This window comes from Myxocyprinus asiaticus, chromosome 1 (assembly GCF_019703515.2).
Source record: "Myxocyprinus asiaticus isolate MX2 ecotype Aquarium Trade chromosome 1, UBuf_Myxa_2, whole genome shotgun sequence".
Classification (NCBI taxonomy): Eukaryota; Metazoa; Chordata; class Actinopteri; order Cypriniformes; family Catostomidae; genus Myxocyprinus; species Myxocyprinus asiaticus.
In genome coordinates this window covers 13,756,299-13,780,962 of record NC_059344.1, presented here as the reverse complement: position 1 = coordinate 13,780,962, position 24,664 = coordinate 13,756,299, and the positions used below count along the sequence as shown (strand labels likewise).

The window sequence follows — 24,664 nt, the reverse complement described above, 5'->3', positions numbered from 1 at the left end:
ATATATTTTATACTGTACATATTTCTTAGCAGCTATGTGATGTCATGATTTTGCCCGAGTCTGTTTGGCCAGAAGAGAGAGACTGTAGATTTTAAAAGCTTGTGTGTTCTTAAACAAAACTGCAATGTTTAAAAGTACACTAGCTTCTAGATTTCTTTAACACGAATAGATATGGACTGAAAGACTATTTATTGTTATTTTTTTAATTGCACTGGGTCTTTAAAAGTCAAGTATATAATTTCGGTGACACTAGTTAAAACAAACAGAATTGGAAAATTACTATTTTCAAACAGGTTTCCCAAACATGCCACTTGTCTGCAACTGGTCGAGAAAACAGATAGTACTGCCCCTAACTCATGCCATTGGACAATGTTGTTGTGTTTGGCTGGTCAGGATGCTCAAACAAAGAGAATTTTAACATCTAAAAAATTACACACATGACCATTCAGAAAAAGGTCCTAAAACATGCTTAATTTTGCAAAATACAATTTCTTTTGATTGTCGAGTGAAATACATGTTCTTTACAAGTTTCTTGAGATTTACCCTTAGTTAGACAAAGAAAAAGAGAAACGAAAAAAGACAAACTTTGAGTTGCACGGTGAGATATGGGCAAATCAAACCCAGTGGGAGAAAAAAATCTGTCTGCTTTGCTTACTGCTTTCTGGTCCTCCTTACATTGATATATAAAAACATATTGCACTGATCAAATCTCCTGAAGTATTATTTGAACTAGTTGACAGCATTCAGAAGTCAAATACATACCCAAATTAAATGTATTAATTTCCTGACCCAGCCATAAGGTTAAAAGCCTGGCACAAACCCAAGTGGTTTGCAGTGCAAAGTCAGGGTCATGTGATAGTGTGTCCTCGCTCCCTTACTGTCTATTTCCTGTCGACCTTCCCAGTGTTTTTCAAGCTTGACTGATGGAGGATACTGCTTCCTGACCCAAGGATACAATGCCATACGCTTCACAAACAAGGGCACACTTAACAATAGTTAGTGTTACTTGATTTAAACTATTGCTCATCTAAAAATATTACACCAAAACAACCAATCTAATCCTAATAAAATGCATGTTAGGGAAAAATAGACTAATACAAAAGCAGACAGAGGGTGGGAAATTAACCAGTATTTGGGGCAAAACAACCAATATAAATTTAAAATGGACCAGATATATAAATGGTGGACTTGGTCAATAAATGTTTTTTTTTTTTAATCTGTTACATAACATTTGATACTGACATTTCAAATATTTCATTCTGGGCCTTTCTAGTCACAAATTTAATATGGTTTTGGTGCATCTGCAGACACTGTAGTGAAGATAAGTGATTTAATCATTTAGATTCCATGAAAAAGGCATATCAAGTTAATTTAAACTAAATAACAAATCCAAGTGTGACATTTCAACGGGTTTAAGATTTGTTTGTCAATGTTTAATTTTAAATTTAAGGTTAAAGCATTGATAATGTTCTGTAAATGTTGTTAATAAATGATAAACAAAACATAAGTCTAATAATTTTCTGTTTAAGTATATAAAATAAAAAAATTATGGCTTTTTTAAAATAATAGTTACAATTACCCATTTCGTCTCAAGAATTCACAAAATAAAATCCCTTTAACAGATTTATTGGCGATACTGCCCTTGATAATATCGGATCGAATTAAAATAAAAAAATATCACCAATCGTATACATTGACTCGAGGCGAGTGTTGTTAAATGTTAGCTAATTTGCAGTGTTTTTTTGATGAAATCAGCCTTGAAAATGGTTTAAAAAAAGAAAAAAAATAATCCCAACACTTAAAATTGTAATTACAGAAAAACCTACTGTGAAGGCAGACTGTTGAAAGCTATATATCAAAGGGATTGGCCAATCATTTTTAATGTATAATAGTAGAGTGATTATTGTCTTACTGTATGTTCTCTTCTGCATAATTAATTTTTTGTATTTCATATTGACTTGATTTTGTACTGTGGGCAACAGCCATTATTGTTCCCATTGATAATTTATTTTTACATTATTAAATAATAATAATAATTTTTTTAAAAAGTATTCGACATGAATGTACACACACAGTGTTTTATAAACAGTGATTTATACAGTTTATGTACAGTGTTTTACTGTATATACTTAGAAAACAATGTCCTTATAAAAGGTAAAATTGTCCCTAAAAAAAAAAAAAAAAAAAAAAAAAAAAAAAAAAACTATAGTCAAATATTGCCCTTATTAATAATAATAATAACGTTTATTTCTGGCACTGGTTCACATGCATGAACAGTGAGTTTTCCAGTGACCATCTATTTGTTCCATGCTCGAATGACATATTAGGGGCATGTGTGAGTGTTTCAAGCCCAGCAGCACTTTACAATCAAATCCAGTCCGCATATTTCATCCAACCGAGACTAGGTATGATTTGACCACAGTACTTGCTATCATTCTAAATAAAAGCGCATTGTAACAGGGGAGAGGAAAAACTGATTCAGGTCACAGCACCACAAGGAAAACACCAGCTTTAGCACAAGAATGCCCTACATTTAGAATTGAGAAACTCAGTCAACCCGATCTTTCTTTCCGTGTCATAACACAGCCTGGAAGGCAGGAAACTCACTTTCCAAAATGGCCAAAGTTAGACTTCTCATATACACCGATCAGCCACAACATTAAAACCACCTGCCTAATATTGTGTAGGTCCCCGTCGTGCCGCCAAAACGGCGCCAACCTGCATCTCAGAATAGCATTCTGAGATACTGTTCTTCTCACCACAATTATACAGAGTGGTTATCGGAGTTACTGTAGACTTTGTCAGTACAAACCAGTCTGGCCATTCTCTGTTGACCTCTCTTATCAACAAGGCATTCCGGGAATGATAAAGCTTGCCGGACAATTATGAAAAAAATCCGGTCATCAAAATAAACAGATTATTTTGCACCACGATGGACTATGCATAGTAATGCAGTATAATAATGACACAATCAAGTCAAAATGAACGATACACAATTGTTCATTATAACTGCTTTTCCATCCAAAAATATTCTTCTTTTTTTTTTTTTTTTTCACGGCCATCACGGAAATAGCATCTAATTTAAACAAAAATGTTCAACAGGGGGCAAAGCAAAAAACTAAACTGCAATTTGCCACACATCTTTTCGTTTATAAAGAAATATCAAAACAACAAACCATTAGGTTATGTCATTTAATTTCTCACCTTGGCTAATTTCCTTGGCTCTTTATTTTTATGACAATTTTCCTCTGATGTTTTGTAGCGCAAAAGTGTTTTGCTGACGAAGTGAAGTTAAATGTATCCAGTGTTTCAATACAACTTGACATTCACATGAGCCTGCTGTCCTTCTCCTCCAAAAGACGGTAACGCAAGGCTATTTTAATGTAGGCTAATTTTGAAGTGAGACGCTTCTCACTGCGGGCACACGAGATGGGAATAATGTGTAAAAACTCACATTTACAAGCCAATGGTGATTCTTTCTCCATCGTGAAGAATGTCTGAAGAAGGTTGAACAGACAAAAAGATGGATGCATTTCTGCACAGATTTACATTGATACAACACGCTGTATCCCTTTGGTATTGACGTTGCAATTTAATTTCCACAAGGATGTGTACTAATGGTGATACAACAACTGATCAAAGATTTGCAGCTTTTTATTACAACCACAATAATTAAAGATTTGATTTGGCCAGCCCTGCTAAAGCCATAAGAACTGCATTTACCACAGAAATGCAGACATCTGTCTAACCTAAAACATCTTCCTGTCCTGCCATTTCATTTTGCTGAAGACTAACGATCTTTGGGTTTCATAAAGTACAACATTTGCTTTTGCTGTTTTGAATTTCTATCAGCACTCTGTACCTGCCAATGACATTAAAAGGATGGTTAAAAAAATGCTGAAAATGATCTACTGTCAAGTGGTGTTAGATTAGGCCACTCTCACAGAAGTCCCCTCAGAGAGTCGCCCCTTCCCTTCCCTGCATTTACCATCATGGCACTGACAGTAGAGGCACAGAAAGGATGCATCAGGCGTTTTTATTTTTATTCAACATAGTCACCTCAGCTTCTTTATTAATTCAGGAAACTCTCCAAGTTCATCTGAGGTCTTTTCATCACTGCTGATCTTGGCTGCCACAAACCAGCATGTCTGAGGAAAACAGGTTGCATTCGCTGGCACAGTGTGTTCCATCTGCCTCTGTTCTGCCCTCTCTCTCTCTCTCTACATTAAAGTGAGTGCGCTTGAGAGAACAGCAGCAGACAGTGTAAGAAAGAATAATGTGTACCATCCTCCCTGAAACATTCATTTTTCCAGAGGGACAGAGAAAAATGGGAACGTGTGGCTCCCAAATCTCAAGATTATTTCTCAATTCTTAAATTTCAAAGACATCTAATATGATACCTCAAGGTCACATTTAGTCTTCAATACGGTAGTGATGCAAATTTGTGGAGGATGAAATGATGCTCCTTCCTCAAGAATATTGCTATTGTTACTTGTAGAACAAGTTATGTACTGCATAAACCCACCTTTGATGTAATCCAATGCGTACACAATCAAAAACATCAAGAGAGAGGTCGCAGGGTCAGTCTAATGCCCGAAACATACTCTAAGCAAGTACACAAAGGCTGTTTCTTTTGTGTTCTTACGTTCTCATGGACACGTTTTACGTCATCATCCACTGCTGAAGTTTGATTCCAATCCTCAAGAATGCAAGTACTGAGGATGCAGGAAATTGCCCGGATGTGTCCTTGATTTAGAGGATGCATCGGATGGTGACTTTTGGGCAAGAACTCGGTACTCCTGGGAAAACGAAGGACATTTATCGAGTGTTCCACTATAAGCTTGCGAAAGTCTGACGGCTCGTGAGAGTCGTTATACTCAGTCAACATTTGTTTGTTTTTTTAGGCATAATTTTAACATCGTAATAAACACATGGAGAAAATGAGTCTGTACAGACGTGTCACTAGTCCTGCAAAACCTCACTGGTGTGATGATATTAACGCTGGTGGTAGTTCTCCCACTGGATTCAAATGTGCTGTGATGGTTAATTGCGCAACAGGAAGATCACAGCACATCTCAAAGCTCGCAATAGATGCGTTCTGCATCCTCCTGTCTTTCCGAGTTCATTCTTCCAAGGTAGCTTGGCAAGACTGGTCTTCATAAGAACGCAAGTCTGTTCTCTGCGTTCTTAGAATTGAGAAACACCCAAACTGTAGAGTTAGACAATATATTGGTTTACTGATTAATCTGTGCCGATAGTTGCTTTTTGGAACTCTGTTATCGGCAAAAACCTATGCCGATAGTTTTTTTTTTTATTCCTCTGTGTTCCTCTGTGGCCAGTGCTGGAGGATTTAACAGCTAGAGCGGCTTGATTCTGTAGTATAACAGTGGCCTCTAGAGGTGAAACAGAAACAATCACTGACATCACGTTGGGATTTGCTGCATCTAAATCTTTCATCATTGATAATATTCATTCATATTTTTAATCCTCACTTCAATGCATTTTTTTTTTATTAGATAAATCTAGTGTTTTAAATTGAAGCAAAGGCATGCAAAGAAAACTGCGACAATATAGAAACATGCCCCATCAGCAACTTCATATCTTGTAAATACTGCAACAATAAAAAATAAAAAAAATCTCATCTGGTGAAATGAATCTATACAAAATCTGGTGAATACAGGCTATAAGAGCTTAATTGGGTAAATACTTAAATATGGAACATACTAAAGTATTTGTAATTTCAATATAAGAGTCCCTAAATAAGTAAGTTTGTAACAGGTGTTTATAGTTAAAAGTCTTATCTTTTCTGGTTAATATTGGGATTTTCTTTGCACAATAAACTTCTGGGATTTTGTTCATTTTGGACTCTTGTAGCCTCTATGTCTGTGCCCGTCACAGTAACAAAAGAAAAATCCTTTTTTTTTCAGTGAAGTCACTTTTCCCCGTAGCGGCCATATTTGTGACCATCAGCGGGAGGAAACAATGGCGGTGAATGGAAAAACTATATCAAGAAAAACATCAAAAATTGCTTTTGATCCATGCCAAGACCCAGGAAAAGTTCATACTGGTCTGAAGACAGCACAAATATTGCCAAATTTAACATTTAAAGATATTTTATCCACGATTCATCCATGGATGTGACCAGCGTGTACACACACACCCACCTGTACATCACTGTAAACATCTCTCATTCAGAAGTTACAAATGTTTTGTGTCTTTTTCTGGTCTGATTTAGTCACAGTATTAAAAAACATCTGTGATGATCCCATCTATATGAAAGTAAGAGCTTCCTTTAACTCATGAAGAAGGTTTTTGTCATATCTCACAGCGCAGCACAATGAAGGTATATGGAATATTGGTCACAAACATGGCAGTGCGGTCATACAGTGACGTCACATGAAACAGGACAATAAGTTGTTTTAAAAAAATTATTGGCCGATTATTCGGTTATTTTCCACAATTGGATTTTAGTTATCGTATCGGCAAAATCCACTATTGGTCGACCTCTAACAAACTGCGTCAAAAAAAACAATGCATTGCAAGCATGCAGTCTTGTACATTTGTGTACTGTGCGCTATTCTGTCAATAACAAGCCCCAGTAGGTCCACAGAGTAACATTCAAATGTTTAAGCCATCAAAATGGATGTGCTATCATTTCGGGAGCTAGCGGTAAACATCTTAACAGTTTAAGGAACTTTAACAAACTTGCTCAACAATACTCTTTTTTAACTGTTGCTTCAGTAGTTCACATGAAAGAGAAAACTGAGCGTTCCATTTTAATGTGATACTGGTGTATGTTCTACTGGTTGTTTAGATCAAAGTTACTATCAGAAATAATAATTATTTATTTAGTTATTAATTAATATTTAAATTAAGTAATAGAATCTAACTCATTGAAACCTCATACGGGGCTCCAGTAAATGTAGTGCGCTACGTTCAGGAGCGGGTTTGGTTATTAGCAATAAGTAATAATTATCAAAGATAATTATCAGTTATTAAAATCAATAGAACATTGATTTGAATCAATATTAGCTCTTTTAATCCTTCACATCAACAATCAAAGATAACCATCATATTCAATAGAATATTAATTATCAAAGATAATCATTAATTATTAAAAATCAATGGAACATTGATTAGAATTAACACTAGCTTATTGATCCTTCAAATTCAACAATCAAAGATAATTATCAATTATCAAAAATCAATAGAATATTAATAAGGATTAATATCGCCGGGGCACCACCCTGGAATCAGGGACTAATAACCAGATAGTATAACTGTCTCAATATTTGTTCTCTTAGGAAAATTGACATCTGAAAAATATCGACCTTCGAAAAGAAACAATGAAGGTTTGAATCCGAGCACTGACATCCCCTGTCAGCATGTGACACAGGTGTATGCAAAACAAACCAAAACACTTCTCTTTGAAACAAAGTTTATTTATGCAGTAATATCAATTAATAATTAATACAATGCAGTCAATAAACTTCCGACTTTACAACTACAAACTAAACAGCGACATGATTAGTTATGGTAACCAAAATAAGCCTATAACATAGGTTAACATGTGAGAGGAAGGTAGGTGTGTGTGTGTGTGTGTGTGTGTGTGTGTAAGGTGTGACGCGACAAAATGGCGGACGTGACCCTCGTGGAGAGTACGTCACGCGAGATTTCCGGCCAGAAAATATGGCCGTGAATGTGGGCGGAGAGAAGCCAGTTAATGACGTCTTCCCGTTTACCGCGTGTCTCCGCTTGTACGATAACTTGGGGACAAAGCTGAGCTTTATCACCAAGTTATCTACTAGCCAAAAGTGTGCGCGAGAATGTTTGTGAGGGGTCGCGTGTGCGTGTGTGTGTGTGTGTGGGGTTAGTACGAGAGAGAGAGAGATTAAAGTGGCGGCACCAAAGCCGGTTTCGCAATCGTGGGAGAGAAAGCAGCTGTTCGTTTATCACTCAGAGACGCGGTGGACGGCTCGTAAACCGTCCCGCGGTATTTGGTTCTTTAATGGATAAACTCAACACAACAGTCCAATGTGGTTGGACTACAACACAGCAGATCTCGTTTCTGATAACAGTACATTACAGTAATACCTTGAGTATTATTAGCAGCGATGAGAGGACTCGGCGGCCCGTAACTGTACAAGCAATAACCTTGATAAACAAGAATAACACACTATAATATTCTATCTCTGCCCAGACATAAACCTCTTACTTGAATCATATGAGGATGCAGACGAATGTGTGTTCATCCGTCCTTTAAATCTTTTCTCTTCACTTCTACAGGCAAACGGATGAAGATGCGGATTGCTCGGCAGTCTCCTTCAGATCCGTTAGAGTGTTCGGTGGAACACAGAGTAATCTCAACTCGTCCAGTGAGATGGAGATTGTATGGCCACAGTTTCAAGTCGGATGTTACTTCCTTGTGCCACGAGGCTACACCTGAGAGCAGCAATGAGCTGCATCTACACACGGCAAGCAAAGTTGCTGGAAGCAATTCCTGGAAGGGTCTCAGAGTTATTTCTACTCCAGATGACATCATGGTTGAGGGCCGTTCTGTTGTGTGCCTCATCCAATAGGAGTTGAGAGTTCGATCCTTTAGTGAATCAAATCAAAATCAAATCACTTTATTCAAATCAAATTTTGAGCAAGGCTTCATGGGATTTGTAGTCTGTCTTGGACTCCCTTTGTTTGATTTTGGCGCGGTTTTTATCAGTAAGATTTATGACTTTGTGTGTGGGCCTCAATTAGGTTTTACGACTGTGTTAGGCCTGCCTTTGTCTTCTATCTGAATACATGAGGCCCAACACTGGTGTGCACTGACTTGTACTCTTAAAGTGATCGTACTTCTGTCATCATGTGCAAATGTTTATGATTTTCCTTCTACCGTGGAACTCAAAATGAGATGTTTGGGAGAATGTATGGAAAAAATAAATAAAAATAGTGACAGTGCATGGTGACTGGAACTAACATTCTGCCTAAAATCTCCTTTGTTGGGGGGTGAGTAATGACAGAAATTGCATTTTTGGGGAACTGCCCTTTAACTACATGTTAAAGTCTTTGTTAAAGGTATCTGCCAAGAATAACAACATATATGTAATTCAGCACATGATTGCATCACGTCTTGCTAAGAAACAAGTGACTGAAGCAGAGGACCATAATTAGGCTACATACTTTAAAAATAATTCCATCTGAATAAAACTAGAGGTAAGAATTGTAACCCCCGTGAGATTTAGGTAAAATTGTTGTAAATGTTCAGATGTTTTAGTACATTTTACCCCCAGAGCTCTTCAAAAGCCCCCAGTAAACACACATGGCAAGGCGAACATGAATAACCCATCTATAATGAGTCTAAGGTCATTTTAAGCTATTCCACCACTGATGCGTGTAAATATGTGTCAGGTGTTACAGGCTCATGGACACACGCACAACAGCACCACTGCTGAAAAAAATCCTAGGGGAAACACTGAGTGCCCCTAGCAGCAACACTGAGAATGCAATGCATTGATGTGTTGCCTTATAAATTGCACCCTGGCACATTTCATAACACAACAGCACATTAAACTGATCTTGTGTAGCTTGCAAGTGCTAGGCTAACAATCTTCTATAGGCCTATTAGCAAAATAGCTAGCTAATGTTAATAAGCCAATCTACAAAATGCAAAGTTGAACCAATTTTTGATTGCTCCAGTTACTGAGCTAAAAATGACTTTGTTACATGGACACCAGAAAGCGGCTTCTTGCAAGAAAGCAGTTAATTGAAAGTGGCATTCCCATTTACATGCACTTGTTAGCGGCTTTCTATTTACTCCCGTATACATGCGGCTCGGTCAGTAAATGGCTTTCTCCACAGCAACGTAATTTCCTCGCAAAGCTTGTGTAAATGACAAACATGGCATCTGAGGAAGACTTAGCTATTTTATTCTTCGGTGCTTCGCTTTATTTCCATATGGTTGTTGCTGTGTTTGTTACTTTAACATTATATCGTGACCTGCAGTGGAACTGCGCTGCAATAGTGGGATTTTCCTCTTACGTAAAACTAAGGGATTACACTATGTGTGCATACATGTTAAAGTGAGGGACAGTCGATATTTTACATGGGTGTGTATAAATGGGTATAGTATATAGTGTTTGTGCTCTTCCAACTGCACGCCCAGAAATGTTGAATTCTTTCCGCTGTGTTGATTTGTCTTTGGTCTCTATCCTACGACGTTTGTTTTCCGGTCTGTTCACAAACATGCACACTCCTCAAAAACCTGTAAGAATGCAACAGAAGCCTTTATATTGCAACATCAAGCCGTGTTCTATTCTAAAATGAGTGTTGAGTCATGAATCTCAATTAGCAAAGCATAATTTCACTCATCACTCCTGGTGACAAGCATTCATCTATATAGAACTCTACGAATGGACAATGGAAAAGATGGGTATGGAAGGGAACGGAGGGCTCCAGCTGGGTAGGACATCACTGCTCACCAACCTAGAGTGACACCAGATAGAGTTTCACTATCATATCAGATGGCAAACATCACCCGCAAAATGCATGGGCATGATCAAAACAACATCCATCACTCTTTGCTCAGCCAGCCACATACTACAGAACAGCACACAGTCACTGAAGAACAGCTTTATTTTTTTACAATCCCCCCCCCGAAATCAAACAGTTTTAGGTCAGATTTTACTTTAAAAAAAATGTGTATCTATTACAGAGCAATTTTAAATAGTCCCTTGCAATTTGACGTCAACACTGTACACAGCAACTCGCAAAGGACATCAATGTTGTCATCTCACAAGCTCACAACTTTGTGATACTCTTTTAGTACAGGTCAACGAAAGGTGCATGTATTGACAATGTGCACAGATGAGGACAGTCTGCGTAGAGAAAATCTGGGTCGCACAAGGACAATCCATGCAGATTGTGCTGATGAAGAAATCTGCATCATACATACTGTGAACTTTCTGATCACCAACGTGGAAAACCGAAGTATATTTTGGCCTTAGTGGAGAGTGATATGAAAACATCATAGTTGAGAAAAACAGCAATGTGGAACAGCTGAGGGTGCCAGTGACTAAACTATTTCAGTGCATGAAAAACAAACTACTCCTAACAAATAATCAATTAGACTTTGGTAGAAGACACCATGCAATGTTCTTACCAGTCAAGTGTAGATGACTAATGCTAACATTTCTATAACGTTCTTATTAGGCTCTCAGTCAAATCTGCCGAAACATGTAACTGCTGTTTTACCTGACAATATAATAGTGCCTCAGACCTGTCTGGTCTCACATTATAGGGCCTGCCCCCTGTAAACCCATTTTAATAAGCCTGAAACCTTCAAATTTACTCTACTAAAATCCGACTGCAGATGGAAGGCTCAACAGTTATTACAAAGCAGACAGTTGGCTAGGTAACAGTCTACCATAAACACTGCCTAACAATTTCCAGATTTTAAACCTAAATACATGAAGTGTTCAGGGGCCATTTTCCCTTATGTGCCCTGCAAAAGAGTGTCTGTTTTTGACTTGCTCTGAGGGCCTTTTCGTGAATAGTATTTAGCCTGTTCTCTTCACAAGGACTGACTCACTAATAGCCTCCAGCACTAATAACAGAGTCCTCATCCAGACAGCCTGAAGGCCAGTGTCGATTATGCAATGTCTGTGATCCAACACATAAAAGGGAGTGACAGGGTACATAAAAAACTATGTAAACATCAATTACATCTCTACTTGAGGTAAAGTTGTGAATTTTAAAACCATCTAAAGAAAAACAGCAGAGTAATGTTTGTGTTATAAAACAGCACTCAAAGCTAGGACTGCGACCCGTCCGCAATGTAGACATAAATTAATTGCAGCATCTGAATGACAGGAATAAGTAACTCTTTTAAAAATGTATTCCCGTCACAGGACTGCGGTTTGAATCTGGAAAGGTTGATGGGTGTCTTTCTTACTCTGCTAAACAGGGCTCACTGCATTCGTGGGCGTTTGAGGTCTTGCAATGTTCGGATGGCATGATGCAGAATGCCCAGCTAGCTGAACTAGCCTCTATGTCTCTATGTTTAACAGAGGCCAAAGGTGCTGAGAGTATGTTTCAGTTATCAAAATTTTGTTGGCTGTGATAGTGATCCTGTAGACTGATACATCAACTTGGACGATTAATCATTGATATTGGCCCATTTTGAAATGACCTGTATTGGTTGATAACTGTGACAATTTCTGTTAATCTACCTGGTGGTTATTCTAACAGATGGACAGATGGTTTAATTGTCTCTTTTTAATTGCCTCGATTAATTGTCTCTTTTAGGGCTTTCACGATTAATTGTCAAATAAATGATCACATTTCATATTTAACTTAAAATATATAAATGAAATAATAAAAGAGGGATGTCTTCCTTTTAAGGCTTTAAATGACATGAAAAATAATGTTTTAAATATCAAAATAATTCTGTCAACTTTAGTTTCAGTCAATTTTACATTTACACTGTTTTTGGAACACATTTTACACTATAGTTTTTTATTAAATATATATATATATATGAAGTTAAATATGAAATGTGATAATTTATAGTGATTAATTATGTGATAATTAAAGCCTATGCCGGTGGTGCGCTCATAAATGTGCTTAAGCGTTTCACGCTTCTCTTCCTTAAAAATCCCTTCTTTGGGCATTAAAATTTGATTGGAAATTGAAGTGGACAATAGTCACAGTTATCTCAAATAACCACGGTTCAAATAACCACGTTCAGACGATTATTCAAAAATCGCTACAGGCCTACTCTCGGGTGGTTTCATTTTTGAAAATGATTCAGGTGACAGAAGTTGCGCATTTACAGGAGATGCAAAGAGATACATTAGCTTCCCAGTATCTCTCGCACGCATGGTTAATTGAACAAGACTCTCACACGCAAGTCTCCATTTTCTGTATAGTAAATCTGAATAAGTGTGCACTACTCCACACAATCAGTTTCTGTGCTAGGATGTGCAGTAGTATTCATAACCATATATGGAGCCTGTAAGGCTAAGTAGCCTGCCAGGAACAACTCGAGACACCTTTCTTCCATTGTGTGAAGTTTCAGGAAGTAAAGAAAAAAAATGGATACTGCATTAATTGCATAAAAAATGTTTAATGCGATAAATAAAAAAATATTATAACGCAGATTTAATTAACGCATTAAATTTCCCAGCCCTAATATATTCACTGCGTGTCCAATTATTAGGCAAGTGAGTATTCTGATCTTATCATTATTTCCATGTACATTTTCCAACTCCAAACCATATAAACTTGAATGCTCATTGGATTCAATCATTTTCAGGTGGTATGTATGTGTGTAATCAGGGAGAGTGTGGCTGAAGGCTGAAACATGACCACCACTGAATATATTCACAATTTGAAGTGTCAAGATTGGGCAAAGAAATACATGAAGACAGATTTTTCAAAGGTTTTATGGACAGATGAAATGAGAGTGACACTCGACCAGATGGATGGGCCCGTGGCTGGATCACTAATGGACACAAGGCACCACTTCGAGTCAGGTGCCAGCAAGATGGAGGAGGGGTACTGGTATGGGCTGCTATCATTAAGGATGAGGTAGTTGGACCTTTTCGAGTTGAAGATGGACTGAAACTCAACTCTCAAACCTACTGCCAGTTTCTGGAAAGTACTTTCTTCAAGCAGTGGTACAGGAAGAAGTCCTCAGCATTCAAGAAGGCCATGATCTTTATGCAGGACAATGCTCCATCACATGCATCCAAGTACTCCACTGCTTGGCTAGCCAGCAAGGGCCTCAAAGATGCCCAAATAATGACTTGGCCCCCTTCTTTGCCTGACTTAAATCCTACTGAGAACTTGTGGGCCCTTCTCAAACATGAGATTTACAGTGAGGGAAGACAATACACCTCTTTGAACAGCATTTGGGAGGCTGTGGTTGCTGCTTCAGAGAAAGTTGACCGTGAACAGATTAAGAAACTGACAGACTCCATGAAAGGAAGGCTCATGGCAGTTACTGAAAAGAAGGGTGGCTATATTGGTCACTGAATATTTTTGAAAGGCCAAAAATGTTATTTAATTGTCATTTTGTGTTACTTATTTGTTGCACCTACTCTAAAAATTGAGAATAAACAACTGAGTTGGGAGAAATTATTTTTGTAATTTAGTTGCCTAATAATTGTGCACACTAATATATAAGTATATATATTACAGTCGGCAACCTGCATTGCATTGGCTATTAAGACCCCTTCCAAAAGAATAAAAAAAACTGTACAAACAGTATCATTGCGACAACATTCTACAAGAGGAAAGAAGGCCAAGACTGCTGCTCTGCCGTAATGCTATTTTTCCTCATTAGTCCTTTAAGCACACATGGTCAGTTGAAACTGAGCCCCGAGGTGAAACCGAGGGGTACAACACAACGCAAAAACATGAAATCCCATCTAGCAATGCCATTAGTGAAAGGTGAGAGAGCAGGGCACTGCTCCAGCTGGTGGGGGATTGGAGGGTGTCAAGCCCCTGGAGGATCAAGCGAAGGGGAGCTAGAGGGGGACTGTTGAGCCAAACTATAGACCTTACTCACTGCTGCACCATCTTTGATTTTTGACGGGAATGACAACGAGGCTGTAAGGGATATACAAAACAGTCTCTTCAATGGGATGTACTGCAGTTTGAAACATGAGTTGTGGAAAATCAGTTGGGATCTTGGAGCTTTATACAGGTTTATACCATGCGTGCCATTGAAGAGATAGTAAGTCTATCCCTCACAGCCTCGTTTTCAGTCCAGGTAAAAAAATGATGAAAGATGGCACTACTGTGAATAAGGTCTATACTAGGGCTGAAACGATTAGTCGACGTTATCGACAACGTCGACAATCAAAAATTTTCGTTGTCGAATAGCTGTTTGATCTTAACGTAACATAAAATCAAATGAAACTCTAATGATGATGCACAAGAGCAGCACTGCAGCTCGCGCCTGACTGAGGAGAGGAAGAAAACACATCTCACAGTCCAGACGCACTCTAAACTTTCCAAACAGCCTCAGGTGATGTAGATTGCAAAGTATGAGGGGAATTATAATGCAAAAATACAAAATAAGTAAATACAGAAGCACTCTTGTTGTGGAATAAGCAGAACCAGAGCTGATGCTTAGCTTAAGCAAAACTTGCGTGTTGAGCGTTTTTAAAGGAAACACCCCGGAGTTACATCTTTAATGCAGTTCTATTTAATGCGTTATAGCTTTATTAAAAGTTAAAATAATAAGGAAACTGGCATTTCTCTGTGCGATCAGTGCCTCTTCTATGAGTTGCGCGAAGTGTCCCGATCTAAGGGGGAAGAGATTGAAACTGCACCCGGCTGAGGTACACTGTTGCGGGGACGCTCATCCCTCGAGTGCGCGCGCTTAATGCAGCTAGATTATAATGCAATGGCAACTTATTGAATCATAATATGTCACTGTGCATTTCTTATCGTGAAGAAAATTGGAAAAACGCAGCTTTATTAATAAGAGAGAGTTTGTTTTTTTGTGAGTTAAAGATGGACTGAAGTGAACAAAAAGGTGAGAGAGGGTAGTCTTCGCCCCATTATACACTGCAAAAACAATACATTTTTTATTTGTTTTTGTTTTGGCTTGTTTTCCAATATAAATATCTAAAACTCCTTTAAAACAACATACATTTACTTTAGCAGCTATACTGCAGAATAATTTTTATTTTTTTTATCTGAGAATGTTGAATATAATATTACAAATACAAATATTTTAAAATATCTAAAAAAATCCTTTAAAAAAAAAAAGATGCATTCATCTGAGAAGCAGCATATAAGATGTTTAGACATGCTTTTAGAGAATAGATCTTGAATATAAGTGTATTTTGTCTTTACTGCACTCGTAGAAGAATAACCAAGTGAAAAAATACACTTGTATTTAAGATACATTCTCTTAAAGCAAGTCTAAATATCTTATGTTACTTCTCAAGTAAATGTATCTTGTTTTAAGGATTTTTAGACAATTTTAAATGGGAAAAAAAGAGAAATACACTTGATAACAATAGGATTTTTTGTAGTGAAATTTTTACTGAATTAAAAAGTATTTTTCCCTTTAATTCAGTGAATGTCATTTAGAGGTATTTTTAAAAGATGATTTTGTCCTCTTTATTGTTAGCAAGCACGTTTAATACAACCTTTTAAGTCGGGGAACAAGCTGGATAGTCGGTTTAGAGCTAATGATTAATCGTTGCAATAATCGCCCGAATAGTCGAATATTTGTTCTAATAATCATTAGATTAGCCGATTATCAAAATAATCGTTAGTTGCAGCCCTAGTCTATACTCTATAAAAGTGACACTCCTAATACTTCATAGAATTAAGAGGGTAGACCAATCAATTTTAGCTTCATGTCGCAAAAACTAATTTAAACAATTGAAGCATATCTAGGATTCGTATTTCTCTAGCCTCTATTTCAAGAGAGACCAAGCAAAAAACAAAGACAGTATGACAGAAAAGTAGGACTGCATGATGTGGAAAATGATTAGTGGCACTGCAGCCAACAGGGACTGCTTTCTAATAAACTTCAAATGTATTCATCTTTATACTGAGCTGGTCATTTCCTCAAACACTAGCAGATGTGGATGCAACCCTGTGTAACATGGGTAGCACATTTCAAGTTCATTCTTCCACTCTTATTATTGCGTAAACCATGGGCACATTCGATTATGACAGCCAACCAATAAAATAAATAAATAAACTATTGTGTAGCATTTTTAAAAGGTGAAGCATAAGTCTCACCCTGTTTTCCTGAGGAAGGGTAGCGAGGAAATTTAAGGTAAGGTAGTGCTGTACTTTTTTTCTGAAATACAAATTTTTTTTTTTTTTTTTTTTTTTTGTAGGTAGGGAAGTGAGGAACTTTTTGAAGTACAGTACGAGAAACTTTTTTGGGGTAGGGTAGTGAGGTCCTTTTCTCTGAGGTACGGTAGCAAGGAACTGTTTCGGAGTTCACTGCACTGAAAATTCTGGACACTGATTCATGACGAACTGACCAACCTAATGAAGAGCACCAGTAGGCTAAACCTATCAAGCTAAGTCTTAAGTCTTTCCACTTGGTCATTTAAAACACCATAAGAATCAGATGTAGTAGATTAGAGTCTTATTCTGTATTTCCACTTGATCATGATTTCACAATCAGGTAGGGACCCACTTCACCAGCTTGCTTGCTCAGCAGCAGTAATGGGTGGTGGGAGTTTATTAGGTGCCGCACGTGGCAGCCGTGTGGAGGTGGGGCAGTGGGGACAGGAATAACAATGAGGGATGTAGTGGCAGTCAGTAAATGGCAGCAGGCTTATACAGGTCTGAATCATAGGGATTGATCCCTGTACCAGACAGTTGTCCTGTTCCTGCCCTCACAGGGTGTGCACTCACTGAGTCAGGCAGTCTGCTTCGGGCCAGGAGGATTAGCTTGGCCGGGGAGATTATGAGGTAGTGAAATGCTGTCCACGGTGAGAGGGGTGGTCTGCAGGGGTTGAATGCAAGACAATGCTTCCTCTATTCAACCAAGTTTCGGGTGCGACGTTGGCCTTGCACACTGCCACGTTAGGTGATAGCCAGTGGACAAAGCCTTGCAGAATAGGCGCTCACTGTGCTTGGCCAGACAGCAAGACACTTGATTGAACGCATTCAAGCTGAACATGGCACATTCTTTGTACAAACTGATGAGTGTGAAATTATATAAGTTGACGAGAAGAACAGAATCGTCTCAGCTGTTATAGAAGAAACTAGAGCAGTAGGTTTCTTGCAGGTAAAGACCACACTGGTCTGTAGTACAACAGCAGCCTTGAATGTTGGCTTGATTGTATTTTTGTTTGCCAAATGGAACCTACCATCATACAGGGCAACCTATTCAAAGATGTGGATATTGGATGCCACGAACAGCATGCCATGTCATGTGTGCAGTTGAAGGAACTATTATAAATCATTCATAAGCATGGGGATTGGGGAAAGAGTTTTAAGGTGTAGTTCTTAGAAGGACCACAGTACAGAGGAATTAATTAGGCTGTCAAGATTTATCTGAGAAAATGCAATGATGTCTGAGGTTTGAAACTTACCAGACTCAGCAGGTGTGAACATGGTGCTTTAATTTCCCCTAGGATTGATTTGTTTTCATCCTCAGCAAGTCTCTGGCCATCCATAGGGCACTTCTTGTTTGTGAGGCTTCCGAGGCCTTGTCAATGCACTGAGCATGTAGACATCCCACAACTGCAATCCATACCTCTTTATGTTCAAAGTTTCCACTCTGACCCTTACATGCTAAAAGCATGCTGGCATTTCCTAGAAAAGCTTCCCTGCCTACAGTCACAAAGAAAAGCTCATACTAGCATCAGCAATTCTATAGAGGAAAAGCTTATCTGATTAAAAAAAAAAAAAATTTTCCAGGTTGACGTCCAGGAAAGATATAACTAAAAACTAAGCGACAACTTGTTAGGACATAACTACAAAGGGTTTGCAAACTTTATGGACCACAAAGCCACTGTAATTTCATTCATGTTTTGGAGTGAACACATAGGCTTCATAACATCATCCCTTTCTTGATTCCTTTCAAAGACACAGTCGATGGAAAACAGAACACCTTACACAGCCAGAAAATGGAGACGTTCCATTCTTAAATGACTAACCTTTCGGAGACAGAAGGGGAATAGAAGGGGCTCTCTATCAGTTTTGGATGTCGTCCCAGACAGGGGTGAACAGTATAGTACAAAGAACATAGTTGCCAAGAGAAATCCATGCCTGCCTTACCAAAGGTCTCCTACTATATTTCACCTACCCACATTACTGGCACCATTCTCTACTATCTGCTACCGCCATCTCCCTTGACCGTGGGAACTCACCTGTGCAAGCACTTTTCACTTAACGCAGCTTGTTTCAAACCACAGCCAGGCATTGTACTAATGGTCCTAATGTTAACTATATGCTGTTGACAAAATGTTAATAAACATGCTTGGATATCAGCTTTGTCAATTTTCCATCTGAATATGGCTCAGTCAGGTGTGTGTGGTTGGAGAAAATACTTGAAGTTAAACTATCACAGAGTAAATCGGCTCCATCTAACAATATGCCCCTTGCTCTCAAGCTCGTGCAAGTCTGAGAAAAGGTCAATTCAATGTACTTTGACCTTACTGTACTTATTTTATGTCTAAACTTATTTAATGGAGAAAACTGGTTAAGGAGAAAAACAGTATTAAGCATAAGACAGCAACTTTTCAGTTGGTAAAAGTCTGGCATTGTGCATAAGGCCTGAAAAACATCTGTGTCAATCTCCTGTGTCTGCCACTACCCCTGCTTACAAAAGAGCTGCCAGACATGCCAGCGGGCGGCACCACTAGGGTACTGCTGCAGCAATAATAAAGTAGGACTAACAGGCACAGACTGAACCCATCTCTTTCACACGGCTTAATACAGAGTGTGCTGCACAGTCTCTTCATTGCCAAAGGAAACCGGTAAAACAGACGTGACGCAGTAATGCGAGAATGAGTAGTTAAGATAAGAATTGAATTAAATAACTTTTGGGGTTGTTTCTCACCAAAATGTATCGGACACATGAGCCACATGGACTACTTGTATGATACAGGGGCTTATTTTAAGCTTTAAAGTGAGCCACTATCCACTGCCATTGTGTTAAAAAGATGGTTCATGATATTCATTAAAAGTTCTCCTTTTGTGTTCCACATAAGAAAGAAAGTCATACAGGTTTGGAACGAAATGAGGGTGATTACATTATGAAACTATTTTTGTTTTTGAATGAACTATTCCTTTAATGAAGTTGGGTGCAAAGCATTGCATTATGTCTTCGGTTCATAATAATACCACATTGATGGCGTGCTATTCTTTTTTTCACTTTTATTTATAAAAACAGTAGAGGGGAGAATGGGATCATGAAATGATGAAAGTGGGACTTGAACTTGCATCATCAACAATGACTACGTTTACATGGACACCAGAAAGTTGCTTATTGCTAGAAAACAGCTATTTTATTCTCCGTTGCTTTGCTTTATTTACAGATATTCTAGAGTTGCTGCTGTGTTTGTTTCCTTCATGTTCTATCCAACCTGCAGCAGAACTGCACTGCAATAGTGGGGATTTCCTCTTACATAAAACTCTGGGATTCCCCCAGTGTACGAGCGCATATACACGAACATAAGGGACAGTAGGTTTTTTCCATGGGTGTGTATAAATGGGTGCAGTTTATAGTTTATATCAGTGCTTCTCAAACTTCTCAGGTCAAGTACCACCTTCGATCAATTCAGAACATTCAAGTACCACCTAGTCACCACAAATGTTCACTCAAATATTCTTTCAGCATTCGGCAAATATATATTTTTGAGAGCAGTATTGGAGGAATATTCCAGGTTCAATAAAAGTTTAACTCAATCTACAGCATTAGTGGCACAATGCTGATTACCAAAAAATAAATAAATAAATCACAAAAATCGACTCATTCCTTTAAAAAAAGCAAAAATCAAGGTTACAGTGAGGCACTTGTAACAATGGAAGTGAATGGGGACAATTTTTGGAGGTCTTAAAGGCAGAAATATGAAGCTTACAAATGTATAAAAGCACATTAATTATTCTGTTTCAACTAATTTATCATTTGAGCCATACAGTTGTTTAAATCGATTTTAGGATTTTAGGGTTTGCTGACTACATCATCATGGCAACAAATGTAAAATTGGATAAAACTTTACACAGAAAAGGTAAGCGATTTTATCACACTAAAATCATGTTAACATGCATATTGTTCACCTCTTGTTGCTACACTTATGTGCCTCACTGTAACCCAGTTAAAGAATTTTTTTTTTTTTTTGTTGTAATCAACATTGTCACAAATGCTGTCGACTGAGCATAACTTATATTGAACCCAGAATATTCCTTAAAGATTGTGAGCAACACAATGTCATATTTGATTAATATCAATATTCCTGCAGTTCACACAATCAGCAAGAGTGTGTTTCTAAAAAACACACAATAGAAACATTTAGAAGTTTTGCAATCCAGTTCAAACAAACTTATACATCATATACATTCAGAAATTTGGAGCCTAGGCATAGACCCTATGTTTCATCTCAGCCCCCTTAAAATTCTGCAGCTAGCATCACCCTTAAAAAAATGTGACAATGTGCATGTGATCTATATCTTCAATATATCTATATTCATCTCCTATGACTCGATCGGTGATCAGTAATTTTGCTCATGTCACAAAAGACGCGCGGCTCCTTTAAGACTTCAGCAGCACTGTCATGGCAACACAAGGTGTGGGAAATACCAGAGACAGCTGTGTCTCGTTTCGAAGGCTGCGTCCTCCCGAGGTCACATTTGTCGGCCGCATACGTCATCGAGGCTGTCTCGTTTCAGAAAAGCAAGTAGGACACTCCAAATGCAGCCTTCGAATGAGACCTTCTTTCACAGGAATTTGGAGGATGCATGAGGTGTATCCTTCGTGGGCACTCACAACCCACAATTCTTTGCTTTAATGGAAATTAACATCATTTGTCTAAAAAAAAATAATTAAGCCAATTTGCCCGTAAATATGATGTTCAAACACAAGTAATGTTAATTCCCAAGTTGAAGTACCTCAGTAGACGGGTGCAGAGTAAATAATATGTATAATTATAGTAATATATTATTAAAATAAAGTATTAAAAACTAAAATACACCTGCAAAATCTATTTTCTTTTCTCTTTACATCATTATAACTCTACTAAAATGTACCTCATACATTCCCTTCCAAAGGTACTTTGTTATCCTCTCACTCAAAGCGCTCACGCTTGTTAAAGAGCAGCGTGCTATCATAGCAACCATGATAAGTTTTGTTTCCATTTGTCCTACGAAGGCTGTCTCGTTTAAACGAGGCTCGTTTAAAGGAGGACGCTCAGTATACTGCAGCCTTCAAAGGACGCGTCCTACCTAGCACGCAGCCTTCTAAACAAGACACAGCTAACGCAAAGGGAACAGTGCGTGCTGTGAAACGGTCCTTATTATCGTTCATGGAGGCAGCTTCTCAGTTTCCGCAGGGCACAAGCATCTCAGTAATAGCGTGAATTACAAGATGTGGTGTAATTCAAACATCTTTATTAAATATCTCCAGATTAATTGGCATTAATAATAGTAGCACCTGTAGAGTCCAGAAACACACGCTCTTTCTCTGCTTTCCTTTCATCTCTTACCCTCATGAGAGAGTGCGTGTTCACCTCATTAAAGTTCAAGTAGCAACAAGTGAAAAATGAACTATTAACACAATCATCCAACTAAATGAAAAGGCAGGGAAGGAATATATAAATATAATTATTTCTAATTATAAAAATTCAATTAACAGTGACAGTGTGCAGAAAGCTTACATATAGCCAGTTATGACAGAGATCCAGATAAAAGGTGAAATGATCAGTATCGGGATTGGTATCAGCCGATCAGGTGAAGATCGGTATCGGCTGTAAAAATCCTGATCGGAGCACCCCTATAAGTGACAAAGCGCTGCCTTGCACACAGCTGTCAGATGCCCGCTCCATTTCTCTGTCCCTCATCCGAACAATCTTCCAGTGAAATCACAAACAAAATAGAGCCAAATACAACGCAATGTTTTTGAGTAGAAAGCACCATTTAAGATCGCCTGAAATCAAGCTCACAGACTTTAAAGGAAGTCTGAGAATGTGTAAATTAAACCAAATAATATCTTGCCTCGATCACATCAGTTTTTGCCATTCTGTTTTCTGCGTGGGAATAACGTGGTGGTATGCTCACAGACATCAGCGCAGCCGCGCTCAACGAGAACGTTACCTATTCACATCCCGCACTGCCAATATAAAAAAAAAAAAAAAAAAAAAAAAAAAAAAAGTACAACAAAGTGTGCTATACATGACTCGTATAGACACCCAAAGACGTATTAAACTTGTAATCATACATTAGAAATAAACCACCTGAGGGCACTCCGCATCCCACTGGATTGTGAACCACTGGTTTATGTGATTTTCCCACTGTACTTCCAGAAATGTTTAATTCTTTCCACTGTGTTCCCTTGTTGTTGGGCTCTATCCTATGATGTTTGTTATCCGGGTCTGTTCCACATACGCGCACTCTTAAAACACCCATCAGAACGGCACTTATGCGTTTGCATGACCAGATTAAGCTACGTTTTCCCGAAAGACACCGAGGTGTTAAACCGCTTTCTCTTAATCCCTTAAATGGTGTTAGGAAATCATCGTTCTTGTTTACAAGATGTTTCAGAACGCTGCTTTCTGCTAAAACCCTGTAATAAACCATTTTTTTAAGTGCACGTAAATATGGTCAGTGAGCACCACAGTTCAACGTGACTAAGCATGTGTGCCAACCACTATGCCACGGCTCTGACCGTTTGTAGTTCTTTACGGTAAATAGTCAGCTGTATGATCAGACAGTGAATGATCTGGATCAATATACCACTTTTGTAGGACAAACCCAGTGAGTGGCAATTATGTAGGAATTGTAATAAAACTGGTGCATATCTTAACATTTTATTTACATTTTTTTTTTTTTTTTTTTTAGACCAAAAAGGAGTTGCTTCTGCTATACATGTTCAACATCTGAGTGTATGATTTGCATGTCCTCTGAAAAAGCTTCTACTTCCATGTAGCTTGAGCATTGGAATTGAGCAATATCAGGGCGTAATGGGTGCAGGTGCCCTCATTTGTCTACATCGCTGTCATTAATAATCACGTAGGCTCTTTGGCACACAGACGAATCTGAGAGGAGGGATGCAATGGCATGGCATCTGCAACGCAAACTACTGTAGAAGCACATGCTGTTCCTACAGGGACAGATGCAACAGGGTGAGCACAGAACGAGACAGACTGAGCATTTTCTGTGACTCTAAATGCAACATTAATGTCGGCCAAGTATGTAGCTTTTGAAAATAAAATTTAAATATTATAAGTAATGCATTTTAAGGCGTTCCCATGCATAATTATACTTCTCTCACCAAAATCATAGGCATATAAAGTCTAGAAAGACAGACAGACTTTTTTTTTTTTTTTTTTATTCCATTCCACTACACGCATAACCCAAAACATACATTTAAAACGGCTGACTTTTGACTTTTTTAATTTTATTGATCAAAAATGGAAGCACTGTTCTGCTTGGCAGTAGCTCAAAATTTCACAATCAGAAAACATATTTTGATAATGCCATTTCATGAGCAAGAAACCCACACTGGAACAACACAAACTCAAACATGCTTTGAGCTAATCCCCCCCCTCCCCAAAATATACTGACGAATAGATGCTGAACAAGGTTGTTTGTCCTCAACTGGCACCATGATTTGATAAAGGGTGTGAGGTCATAACAAGCTGAGACTGTTGGACAATGTCAACGTGGAATACTCAGTGCTATAACAAAAAAAAAAAAAAAGCGACAGTTTGTACATGCAGTGATGAGCTGTAACTTTGTGCCTTACCCCTTTTTCGCGTCTCACGCAGCATGTTTCTGCAGTTGTTTGGGGCATGTTCTTTTCTGGGAACGCAGCGTTATAAAAGCCTAGAGTGCCTAAATCTCATATCCTATTAAAACTCTTTCAGGTTCTCTCTACCTTATTTAACAATAATGCTTTAAAACAGCATGGACCTCATTTAAGGGAAGAAAGATGTTTAAAAAGGTAGCAAAGAGGGCAGCT

The 24,664-nt window shown here is 38.2% G+C and overlaps 1 protein-coding gene across 1 annotated transcript in view; it reads right to left on the bottom strand.

Moving 5' to 3' along the window:
• The window catches only part of LOC127444755 (insulin-like growth factor 1 receptor), a 125,010-nt gene that overhangs the window by 54,747 nt on the left and 45,599 nt on the right, over nucleotides 1-24,664 (bottom strand). The gene's annotated exons all lie outside the window — the stretch shown is intronic.